The sequence below is a fragment of the Anas acuta genome, chromosome 4 (genome assembly GCF_963932015.1).
Source record: "Anas acuta chromosome 4, bAnaAcu1.1, whole genome shotgun sequence".
In the NCBI taxonomy this organism is placed as follows: domain Eukaryota; kingdom Metazoa; phylum Chordata; class Aves; order Anseriformes; family Anatidae; genus Anas; species Anas acuta.
The window spans coordinates 62,588,838-62,601,897 of record NC_088982.1 but is presented as its reverse complement, the minus strand read 5'-3'; the positions used below and the strand labels follow the sequence as shown (position 1 = coordinate 62,601,897).

General features: G+C 40.0%; 1 long non-coding RNA gene across 5 annotated transcripts in view; it reads left to right on the top strand.

Moving 5' to 3' along the window:
• Positions 1–13,060, top strand: part of LOC137856342 (uncharacterized) — a 298,868-nt gene that overhangs the window by 252,899 nt on the left and 32,909 nt on the right. The gene's annotated exons all lie outside the window — the stretch shown is intronic.

Sequence of the window (13,060 nt, the reverse complement as noted above, 5' to 3'; positions counted from 1 at the left end):
GGGGTATTTTGAGAAAAAGATTTTGCTTAGCTCACAGTTGAAAGGCAACTGTCTTTGCGATGAGATACTTAACAGTACAGAACAAGGTGATCTAAGAGCTTTGGCCAGAAATTTAAAAAAAATAAAATAAAAAAAATGGTGGTGATTATCTAAAACCATGGGAGGAAGCTGATATACAAACAGGACTGTAGGAGTTGGGTGCTTCACAGGCAGTGGAGACCTTCCCTTGCTTTTTCACCTCTATCTTATTTTATTTGTAAAGCTTTAGAGGAAATACAGAAATGGGTACTGAGCAGAGATTGCAGGCAACCTTGTTGAACTAGAGTAAGAACTAGAACTTTTGTAAGGGATTGGAGACCATCAGTATTGGGTCTGGGGCCATGGCTAGATTTTAAGAAAGGCAAGGGGCATGGGGTGCTAATTTTCTCATGGACAGCAAGTGAACTGGATAAGCAGAACCACAGCCAGGATCTGTGGTCCTTGAAAATCTTCCGTGTATTGGCAGCTGAAAGCTCAGGAGTCCAATAGCTCACAGGAGGGCTGCTGGGGACCTGGTAAGGTAAAGCAAGCCAGCCAGGCTGGGGAAGGGCCAAGTGCTCATCCTTCATCAACAGGGGTGTGTTCACACGAAACGTTTTAATTCTGCCTATTTCCTGTTTCTAATGGAAATAGGTTTTTCTGGAAAACAGCTACCCAATGATAGGTATAAGCCCTCAGAGGTATTTGCACACGCTTTTTACTTCACACCAAGGAACAGTCAAAAGAATCTCACTGAACCCATTCGTGGTAGGAAAATCAAACGTGTGCTCAGTCTTTGTAAGCTTGGAGGAGCACATAGGACCATGGGATTAGCAAATACCCATCCGATTAGTCACCTTGTAGGCCTGGCTTTCAGACACCTTTAAAGAGTTTTACACCCAAAATAAGGGAACTGGATTTCTGAATGGCTCATCTCTCTTTTGGGAACTATCTGTTCCCCCCACATCATGAAGATCTCCAAAGGGTGGTCTGGCAGAGCATGCTCTAACCCACCGTGACACAGGCATGCATCTCGTGTAGCCTTCAGTCCCTAAGTTCTAAAAGATGGTGCTGAAATCAAAAATGATTTGCAGCCTGCAAAAATCATGGCCAAATTTGTTTAACATCCTTTACAACAACGGTTATGTCACATAATTTTTAGTGAATCTTGTTCACTAGAGGCTGAGCCTCTGCATTCAATGATGTAGAAGTCTGAAGGGATCATGAAGAATTTGTCTAATTGGCATCATGCATGAAGGCTGCTGGAGCATTGGGAAAGGTTAGATCTTCTGCACCAGTAATGATCTTATTGCCATAGTTACAGCCGTCTGATTCTTATTCTCCCTGCAAGTTGTGAAATCACATTAGGAATATTTTCAGAAAACCTGAAAGTCTCACCTAGGATGCAGATAGCTGAGTGGCTGCGTGAAAAGCCAGCCCTGCCTAAAGTCATGCCTAGTCCTGCTTCACCTCTGGCTGAAGCTTTCATTGCTGGTAAAAATAAATAAAAAAATAAAAAATAATAATAATAAATAATAAAATAAAAACACCTACCTGCCCCTTAATCCCAGGGGCTCCTTGAGCAATTACTGCGTGGGACATGCTGAGCCCTAGGGAGGGCTATGGAGTGCAGCAGCAGTTTCCTATGTGCTTTGCTTCCCAGGGGACGGGGCAGGTATGCGTAGGTTGCATATCTACGGGTGGCTGGGCAGAGATCCTTTGGGGCCAGGGCGACGTGCATTTAGCTTGTCTTGGCAAGGCTGAAATGCCACTGCAGGAGATGAGCTGTGATTCCAGCTGTTCCTGAAGTACGGGCAAATGGGCCAATCTTTTATTCGCTGTCAGGAAGCCGTGCTCTACCTGAACCGTGCAGGTATACAACAGCACAGACTGTGAGCGAGAACCAGAGCAAGGGCATTTATCACTTAAGAAATACGCTTTTGACTGGAGATCCTTGACTTTTATTCTGTGAAGCAGAAGAAGAGGGAATCTGTAAAGAACAAAAGCTCAAGGAAACACAGTTGCTAACCTGCTATGGCACTTTTATCTCCAAATCCCTGCTTCTCTGCACATGCTCTTGGTCCTTTCCGCTCCAGGTCTGGGCTTGTGAATGTTCTCTCACCAGGTGAGCATGCTCTTCGGGGTGGCCTGACCTGGGCTAGCCACACTGCCCCTAAATCTGGGCTTACTACAGTGAACAGCCACAGTGGTATTTCCAGTTGTGTCACCAGCACAGGACGGTAGGCAGTGTTCAAATTCCTATATTAAAAAAAAAAAAAAAGGCTTTCTGTGAAAAAGGCTTTTTTAATTATTATTATTTTTTAAGTGTTTGCCTAAATCTGTTTCACAATCAAACCCTATTATTCAGCAGCATGGAAGGGATGAACTCTGTATCTGCTTGACACGCTCCATGCTAACTGCATTATAAACTCAGAATATCCTGAGCTGGAAGGGACCCGTGAGGATTAGCGTGCCCTCCTGGACCTTATGGATTGATGTTTTGAACTGTCACCTGTCGCAGATTGAATAATGGCCATTAATACCTAAAAGTACATGTGTATTCAAGAGGGAGAGGAGCAAGGACTCTCTTTTAGTCAGCTGAACAGCTGCATTACATCTCTATAATATCTCTGTGAAGCGACTGTTTTCCTCTTGGACTTAAACCGTGGCTTTTTGCTTGTTGAGCAAATTGATGAAGATTTCATCAGCCATGGCTCAGAAGGCATTAGACCAATGAAATAATGATTTATATAGTATTATGTTATTCACAAGCTGTTGGAGCAATGGGTCAATAGTTTTTAATAGTTTGCAGTAAGAGAACAAGTTGTGGTCTTCAATATGGCTTTTAAGGTGAACCCCACTGATTTAACTGCAAATTCAGAGTTTACGTCGGCAATCACATCTTCAATTTTAGGCTATAACCAAGCTGTAGGAAGCAAAAACTCCATACTGGGTAAATTATAGAATACTTTATTTTACTTGATCTTGCCCAGCAAGCTAAAATAAACATGCGTCCTTAATGTATCAGAAATTCATGTAACATGTTAATTACTCAGTGTGCAGTCATTACACTTCCAGTAGCACTCATTACTCCGACAGCTCTCAAGTGTTTCTGCAGCAACACTTGGCTTGTAGCTGTAATGATACCATTTTGCAAGTTTCTGAAGGTGTTTTGTTTTTTTTTTTTGTTCTGACTTGCATTGATTGCATTTCATTTACCTTTTTGCCACTGCTATTGTTTATTACCAAGAGCTTATCAATTAGCTCAGTCAAGACCCAACGAATACTACTGTTTCACTCAGTAAAAATCAATAAGGAAACTCAATAACTCCTTCCAGAACCCAATAAAGAAGCAGCAAAGTAAAGTGTTCACAGCAGATATGTGCAGAGTGCTTTGGCTGAATAGTTTATCTCGTGAAAAAATGTTGTTTTTCTTTTAACTGTAACTACCTACTGAACTCCGCCTGAATCTGCAGATAATTTGTTCCTATCTTGCCCTTTTGTTTTTGCTTAAAAGTGCTGAAATCGAGGTGGCATTTTCCGAGAGGAAATATTTTGATTGTTTAGAAATCATATCTTGAGATAAAGTTTAGGAAATGTGAACAGGTTCCATTTTTGAAGGTTAAAACTGTGCTAAAACCAAACTGAAATGCTGTATGGAGGGATGGGAAGGATGAATTTTAATGCAAAAAAGGAAACGTTATGCTTTTCAGCTCAGACCAAAACAGCCACCCTTTACTTCCACTTCCTTTGATGATTCTATAGTTGTCACATTGACCTTTTTGGACATCCATTTTTCATGTTTTATAAAGGGAAGTCCCTCTGGAGTATGTTTTTGAGGGCACGGACTGAAGCTCATTAGTTCTGCTTATGTTGAGGCTAATGTAGCAGCCTTTGTAGTAGACAGCAATAAGAAATTACTATGTCTTATAGTTTGGGATGAAAAATTCAAGAGGAATATATTGGATGATGAGGTAACTAATTCTAATGAAGAAGCAGTAGAGCTTTTATAGCACTGTTACAGCAAGATCGGTTTTCAAATACCATTTAGATCTGGCCAACAATTTTTATTCTTTATACTACTGTAGCAGCTCGAGGCCACCAGCCAAGCCAGGACTTGGTATCTTGTGATGCCGCATTGTTTGTGCACACAGCGCAAGACATTCCCATCCCAGATGATGTGCTAAACCGAACAGATAAGACAAAAATACTGAGGGAAGGAAAATATTTGTTTTGGTTTTGCTGGGCTGACCAATGGAGATAGGGGAGAAGTTCAGAGAGACTTTCTGGTTACCCAAGGAGTTGCAAGCACAGCCCCAAGGCAGACACTAGTATCTTGGTCTCCAGAAGGATACTTTAATCTTCTGTTTATCCTTCATGTGCAGAGGATTCAGGGCACAGTAATTGGGAAAAACCAGTGTTTCTCACATTTTGAAATGGTCTAGAGCAAGCATCCTTTATTTTTTTTTTTTTTCCTTACACAACAAAACAGCTCAAGGCTTGTCAACAATTAACAGTATGAGTAGAAGCAAAAGCATATATTTTTAAAATCTGCTTCACTTTGATCAGATTAGGAAATACTGTCAGGGCAATTAGAGGAAAATAAGGAAGGATGAAACTGCTCTCAGAGTAATGGAAAAATAATCATCAGCGTGCTAGCCAATTGCATGTCATCCCTGCTGGATGCCAGAGGAGAAACATCTAATTTCAAATTGCTTTTATGGCCTTATCCTCCATCATGCTCAGCCTGCTTGCGTCCCAGGCAGTACCAACGCAAACCAGAGGCACCCAGAAGGTGCCCCGAGCATCTTCTAGGATCAGCCACCCTGTCATTGACAAGAGCGGCTCATGCACTGGCGATGAGAACAACACAAAGGAGTTGAACCAGCACATGAAAATAAAATGCGTTGAAAAACACGGTGACTAAACAAGATGGCATTTAATCCTGATTTATTAGCACGCTCGCTGCCATGTTTCCAGTCCTTGTTTGTTGTTTTGGAAAAGTGTTTCCTTGGATGTGCTTACACATTTCTGTCTGCGTATCATCAGACATCTCCAAAAAACAGCTCAGCAGCTGGGAGACTGCTAGTGCGCTGGAAAGTGTGCTCATCTCTGGGAGCTGGAGTCCTCTCGATTTTGGAGAGGAGTGGATGGAGGTTGTTGTGGAAAGACTTAGAAATTTTGCCTTCTTAATCATATCATGCAACTCCTAGAACACCTGTATAAAGAATAAAACAGGGCTTATGGGGATGCCGTCCCTAAAGACTCCTACAAAAAAGACTAAAAATTAATGTATTTATTCACTGCAGTCATGCTCTGACCCATGAAGTGAACATACCTTGAACCGGTATGAAGTCTTTCCTCTTCATGGCCCAAAAAGCTGATGGCAACGAGAGTGCTTTACGACTTTCTGTTAGCATTCTTGGGCCCTTACAACTAACAACCAGGGCAGGAAGACTTTCTTAATACACCTCCTCAGTGATCTGACCAGCAAATTTTTTTAGCAGCATTTATTATTTTCTTCATCTTTGGCCTGAGTTGTCAAGAATGATAACTAATTATATTTTATCTCTTTGTAAGAATGGTTAAGGCAGCTCTGCTGTGTGGTTTGACCTTCAGGTAACCTGCCATGGCACGAGATTTGTGCAGTCTTTTGCATGTAATTGTTTTCCTCTGCATTTTTTCTGAACATTTGTATTTCTCTGGTGGAGCTTTTTGACTAGAAAATACATAGAACCACTCCAGTTAGGTTTGGAAGAATTTTTGGGGCCCACAAGATGATTCACTCTGAATATCATGGGAAATTCCTTTAGGCTTATCAGCTTTTCTACAGATCTACAACCCTTTTACTGAAACTAATACATAAAACTGCCCTGCCTCTTAGTAATTCATACGCTTTTTTTTTTCCCCAAAGATAAAAGGTTTTGTTTTGTTTTCCTGAGGCCCTACTCCCAGATATTTCAATGAAAACACACTTTTTCTTATAGAGGATGCTGAAAGAACCACTTTAAAAGCATATTAGAGCAGTGGAGGCTAACAAGGTCTTCACGAGTCCAAATTAACGCCAGAAATGGTGTTTCTGCAGTCTTGCATGTCATCATCTTCTTGTGCTGAAACAGTAAAAATGAAATAAGGATGACTAGATTTTCTTTCTTTACTGTTCCTTGATTTGAAAAGCCTCTTAATTTTTTTTCTCCTTCCAAATCATTTCTTTTGACCTGTCTAACTAGACAAATCTGGCAGACGCACCCATCTCTGCCTTGGAAGTACTTTTGATGTAGGATCCTAAGCTGTAGTGAAACAGAACTGGCAGCATGATGGGGGACAGTATGCCTGAAGCTGTCCAACCTCCCTTCTGGTGTATTCTTGAGAAGCCTGTGGTTTTTATTCCCTTGTGGCTTCTCTTGCAGTCCCACTGGGTATTAGTTCACAGCATTTCAAAGGAGAATGTTCTAATTTGAAATACAGTAGTATCTGGTGTTGATACTGTAATTGCATATTCATAGATTACTTCAGAGCAGTTTGCTACTTGCCAACGTAGTGAAATTGTAAGCAAAGATCCCATAAGTCACGAAATTGCCTTACAGTCTTGATACACCACAATATGTGTATACGTATTGGGTATTTCTTCACAGTTTACATTTTCAAGCTTTCTTCTGCCAGCTGAAAGGCAGGTCACTAATGAATAAAAGACAAGGAGAGAATTTCCTTCACGATACAGAGGGCTTCAGGAACCACAACTCGAGCATGAAATATCACTAGATTTGTAATCAAATAGAGAAGTTGGCTGCCAACCACTGTCCTTTACCTACTCCTTAAAAACAAAACCCTCGAAAATGGGACTAGCGCTCCTGGAAAATTAAATAATGATATCCTTTAATACGTTCTTCCTGTTCTGTAGCCTTGTGTTTAGTTATTTGATATTAAGCACAGAGTTAGCGGCAGAGCAGAGGTGTTTAGTAATGTTAAATAGCTGAATATTTAATGCATCTCTTAGTCCCACTGACCTGTGTGTGCATTTCCGTTGTTGTTGTTCATTAACTGCTGTTCCACATCTGCAGTAAAACTGGAGAAAATGCTTTGAGAAAACTTTTACATTATTCCTTCCAAAGATAATTTTGTCCGCGTTCCAAGCTTTTGTAATTTAAAGCCAAGCATATGCACTGTCCATACATTTCAGAAGGCAACTCTGGATTAAGAGCCTTTTGGATGAAGTTTTAATGAATGATTGTGTTTTCTCACCGAATCAGTACAGGGAGTAAATTTTTAATCGCTCATTAACAAAGTTAATAGTTTTGAAAATCATTACAGTGTGGTTCCATTATTCTGTTTCTTTTTGCAGTGCAACTAATGCCCTATGCATCATAGTAATGTTTTTCTTTTGGCACTTCCAGCAGAAGTTGTTACAACTCAGAGCTTCCTCTAGGAAATCTGTTATGAACATGGCAATTTAGAAATACTCAGAGATTTCCACGAGTCTTTAATGGATTTAGGAGCACTATAGGCTTACTCAAGGGCCAGGCATTGTAGTGCATATGGGACCCTTGAGAAGCAGATATATACCTAATGCTATTTTCAAAAACCTAGCGTCTTGATTTCAACATGCATTAGGGACTGAATCTCTGTAGGCACTCTGTATAACCCTATAAGTTATATATAAGTTATATATAAGTTATATATAAGTTATATATATATATATAAGTTAATATATATTGCCTTGTTTAGTTTTCTTTCCTTTCTTAACTATTTAATATATTTTGCATGGTCCTAGGACCACATACATGCTGATGCTGACAAACAGTCTTGCCTGGCATCACAAGAAGAGCTTTATTGTTCCACCCAGCATTTATACAGTGCTATGTATTCCTTTCTGTCTACAGGCAGCATTTCCTATTAACTGTTTTTTTTTTTATATACAGACACATCTTTTATAGGCGGACTTTTTGCTACAGCTGTCGCCATGAAAATCATTCTGTTGCATTCAATTCAGATTGACTACTTCAAGTGGATAAAAAATATCTAAAATTATTTGCTGCAACTTATCTCAGAGAAATGCCTGTATAGTCCATTGCCCACTGAATGAAGAGTATTTATAGCAAGTGTTAGATGACAAGCTTCTTCCTTGCTAACTAGAGCATTACATTCATTGACAAACATTGTCGTGAGTTTGCTTGTAAGCAAGTAAATGGCATTCAGAGGTAAGGAGAAGAAACATGAGGACACAGAAAGTGGCTTGGAGAAATTTGAATGCTTAGAGCTTGTAAGCCTTAGGGAAGACTTTTATCCCAACTGAAAACACACGGAGTAAAGTTACTATACAGCACCTGATGGTAGAGGAGATAGATCGTTTTCCCCTACCCATACTGAAAAGTATGTTGGTGTTCTGAGACACCAAGAGGCAAGTTTAAAACTAAGACACAGATGATTCCCACTGATTTGAGAGCAACGTATGGTACTAAATTAGATAAATTCTGCTGGTGTTATTCTTTAGGAAGATTGCATGCTGTGCGGGTTCATGCCCAGACTGCTCAAGAAGTCTGTTAGTATCAGGAGCAAGTATTTACTGTTTTGCAGATGATGCAAATATTGGAGCCTCTATTCAGAATACCTTGCAGCTTGTGCCTAAATGTAAAATAACCTCGGGCAGTTGGCTTGCCCTCTCTTGCCTATATCCCCCTGCCAAGCATTGTGTAACTTTGTCTTTTTGAATTACAAGATCTCTGGGGTCAAGGAAAGCTCCTGTCCTGCAGCACATACCTCTACTGAGTCCTTGAGGTACTGCTGTGGTGGCGTTATATTTCTAAATGATGTTAGCTTGTATTTCCTTGGCAAAGCATCTTGTCTCCGTATTTTATCACTTTACGTGCTTCTTACTGCTTTTACTGCTCTTTCAGCAGTGTTTTTCCTTGACCTGCATCAACTTCTTCATATGCATCTGTGTCATGATGAGGGCTGTCATCCAAGAGATCTTTATGGATGAGATTTCCTTTGTCTGAAAGAGAAAGACCCTGCAATATTCTCAGTCTTGTTGTTTTGCAAAGAATAAAGCCTGTTGTCAATAACAGTGAATTGGGTTACTAAGAGAAATGAATTTGGAGTGCTTTTCTGGACAGGACTACAGGGAATCAAGGTTTTATGAAATGTGTAAATAGGAATTTGTAAGAAACTATATCCACTTGCTTTTACCTACAGATGATAAAAATGTGTTTCTTTGGCTGTAGGCATATTATCTTGCTTGTCAGCTATACACAATACTCTATTAACCATTGTATTTAGGGTTGCCATTCATGCAGTACTTTTGTTCTCCTTTCAATAGATGTATGGGCATAGAATATCTTCGTGGTGTATATGTGTGTAAAGCTCTTTTGTGCTAATGGAAGGTACACGTGGCTGCATTCATGCAAAAAGGAATCATCATCACCTGTTGCTCTTTTATCTCTACTCTCCCTGTAAGAAAAAGAGACCCCATTTATTTAAAAAGGTGACTCTACTTAGAATATTTGCTTACAAAATGGAAGGAGGGAGTCTTGCAATTTATTGCTGGGCAGGGCTTGGAAAGACTGGTCTCAAGCTTGATCTGGGCTGCAGACTTGGCTGTTTACCATTAGACCTGGCTGCTTCTGCAGTTGTGCTGCAGTTGCTTAATGGGCTATTGCTGATACGTAGTTGCTACAGGTCATGCCGAATTTATGCTCACTGTTGTAAAATTTGCTAGGATGGACACATGTATGTCGAGGTCAATACAGAGTAAGAGCAAGCAGTGCTTGGATGGAGGCTGGTTAGCACGTGCTGTTTCTTACTGGACATTTAATACAAGGGGAAATTCAGCGTGCTTTGTCTTCATAAGAAATCAGTGAACTGTGCTGTATGCTAGAAAGCCTATTCAGAGCTCTTAGAAATAGCAGCGCTTGGAAAACAAAATGGACTGTTAGCATTGGCACATTCAGCATCGCGGTATTTTTAGGAGTGCTTATTGCTAATATATTGATTCTAATTGGTAGTTCCCACTTTTAATTATCTTACATTTAGTTACAGCAAATGGTCCCCTTGTTCTTTAAATCTAAATAAATTAGTGCAACCATGTGTTTAATGGCCTCTTTCATATTTTCCTTTTCACCAGTACTGGAGTTAATTCTACTCAAGCTAAGCACTTCCATGTTTTGTGGCTGTTTACTTATCTATCCTTCTTCAGGAAGTACCACAGTCGAGATTAATGGATTGGCACCATCTTGGTACTTGGGTGATTAATGTGAAAGCTATTTCTAAACCATTAGTTCGTTGTACATGGCATTTTATCTTTGTTTAGGAAAAAAAAATGCATGAAGTGCAGATGCTAACTAGAGATTAAGCAAACTTGATTTATTTTGAAATGTAAATGTCGTGAGAGGGGGTTGCCTCCAAAGGTAATTTCCTCACTCATAAGTGCTCAGTGAATAAAATGTCTCTCTTCTAAGCCCACTTATACTTACCAGCTTGTGAGGTGTCTGTCCAAATAACTGTGCATGCCAGAAACACCGATGTGTGTTTTAAAATTAGAAAAAGCAAACAAAACAACAATAAAGCAAAACAAACAACATAAGAAGAAAGGATAAATAAATAAATAACCCACCACTACTCAAAATGCATCTTTTTTAAGCATGCATGTTACATGGGGCCCTGAATTATTTGGTATTCAAATTCCAATACAAGGTTTTGTATGCTTCACTTCTGAGTGAAGATATTTCATTGCCGACAATTCTTGTTAACACTTCTTATCTAACAGAAGCTGAACGCTGTCCTTTAATGCCTTTTTTTTTTTTTTTTTTTTTTGGCTGATTTAAATTACATATGTGATTTTATAAAGCCTGGGTAAAGCTTTGTGTTTGAGTCCCTTGGGGGCCTTGGTTTTACTAGGCACAATTTCCTCTGAATCCAGCCAGTTAGTGAGGAATAAATTTTGATCCCATTTCTAACCGAGCAGCACACATCAAGATGACCAGCTAAGTGCATTGTGCAGTTGGGAAAACCTTTGGGAGAAAATGATTTTGGGGGGTATAAACTCCAGTACAGATCCACAGTCACTACTTGCAATATGTCCTCCGAACTTGTCAGGGAAGGCTGGTCAGTAGTGTGATATCAATGAAATTGGTGGCATAGTTTTCATTTGTGGTCGCACTGCTGCTGATAGACCAGTACCAACTGTGACGTTTTTAATGAAGGTTAGATCTCATGTGTTGTGTATTTAAACCTCATTTCCATACTCCAGATCTATGCTTGGTAGATACAGAGCTTTCCAACAGCCCAAAGAGGTATGGGCAGCTCTAGTCCTTGATCAGATAGGAAGTTAAACATACAGAGCTAGTTGATTTGAGTGATGTAGATGACAAACCAACGCCATGGTTTGGAAAAGCACAATGTTTTTGGTCTCAACCCTTAAATACTACTTTTTCCCTTCCATTCTGTGCCTACAAAATATTGTAAAACTTCACTTTATGGAGTTTAAAAATGCAGCCTGGTTTCCAGAAGCATTTATCTCACAGCAGCAGCCAAGGAGATGGGAGGAGTGTACCATGTAACTGGGGAGAGATCACAAACAACGTCCATCACGGTTCCCCAAGGACAGGCCTACTTTGGGCTTTCCAGGAATCCTGATGGCTCGTGTGTCCTGCACAGCTCTGCAAGTCAGGCTCTGCATATTGCCAGTGAGGCTTCCCAGTGCAGATCTGAGATGCTCGTAGTCCTGGGCATCACGTTTCTGCAGAGTTTACACGTACTAACCTCCTGTGGGTGCGGGCCATTCACAGGATGTGCAGACTGCAGAAATGTTTTACTGTGTCCTACGGTCTGTCTGTCGTGTGTCATCTGAAGTCTCAGTAACCAGAGATAACTCTTCAATTGAATAGAAACTAATTTTGCAAAATGAGAGCTAGTGAGAAAAAAAGAAAACTTTATAGCAGAGGAAGATAGAAAACACTGTGATAAAAACATCAAATCATTAATGGATTAATCCATTCATCAATTACTCTTCAAACTCTATGTCAAGTCCTAGTCTTTTGATTTGTATCCAATGGATCAGCATTACTTCCAGGAATAAAATCATTGTTTTTTTTCTTCCTTTTGTTTGCCTTCCTTTCCTGTCTAGGACACATAATCGATATCTATAAATTTCTCCATTTTTATTGTTCCTATGTAAAATCTGTTTTAAAAATACCTTTAGCTAAGACTTAATAGGCAAAACTTCTCTTTTTCTTCCCCAATGATTGCTGAAGGCATGTTGTTTATCATTCCTGCTCAGCACCTGCAATGCAAACTTCATCTGATAAGAAAGGGAAGGCAGGTCAGAAAGGAAAGAATGGAGGTTAACAGGAAAGGAAAGAAATTTTTCAGAAAGGAAAAGAATGGAGGTTAACAGGGAATGTGCATGATGTGGGCCTGTTATTTATTCCTGGATTCCAGATTTCAAAGCTAAAAAAGATCATTCTAGTCTAACCATCAGCATTATTAATAGATCAGAGCCAGTAAATCCTGCCCGGGGCCTGTAGTTTGGGAAGAGATTCTCTCTCAAAAGGAGACACTGGATCCTTCTTGAAATGCTTCAAGCAGCAAAAAATCCGTCTCATCCCTTAATTAGAATGTGACTGTTAATTATATTCTCTACTACATAATAGCGTGCAGTCCTCTCTGGTGTGAATTCAGCTTACCTGTCTGACAAGTAATCCCACTGTACTGTTGCAGGCTACATGGAGAAAAACCCAGCAAGCAGCTGTTTTCTCCATGAATGCGTGATTAGGGACTTACAGTGTAATTCATTTCCCTGAGTGTAAGAAGTATTCTTTTTCTTTCACCATTCAGTAGCGGTTGCTGTATATCTCAGCGTATCGTTATATGAGGAAGGGGGACAAGTATTTTGTGTGGGTATACTCCTTCATTTATATTTCTTCAATGTGGGAATTTGTTGGGATGTTTTCATGCTGTGAAGCCTGGGCAGTGCCTGAAGGGTGGGGGATCCTTTGTGACGAGCAGAAGGGGAGAGAAACTAAAAAGTGAGGACCATTAGGCTGAA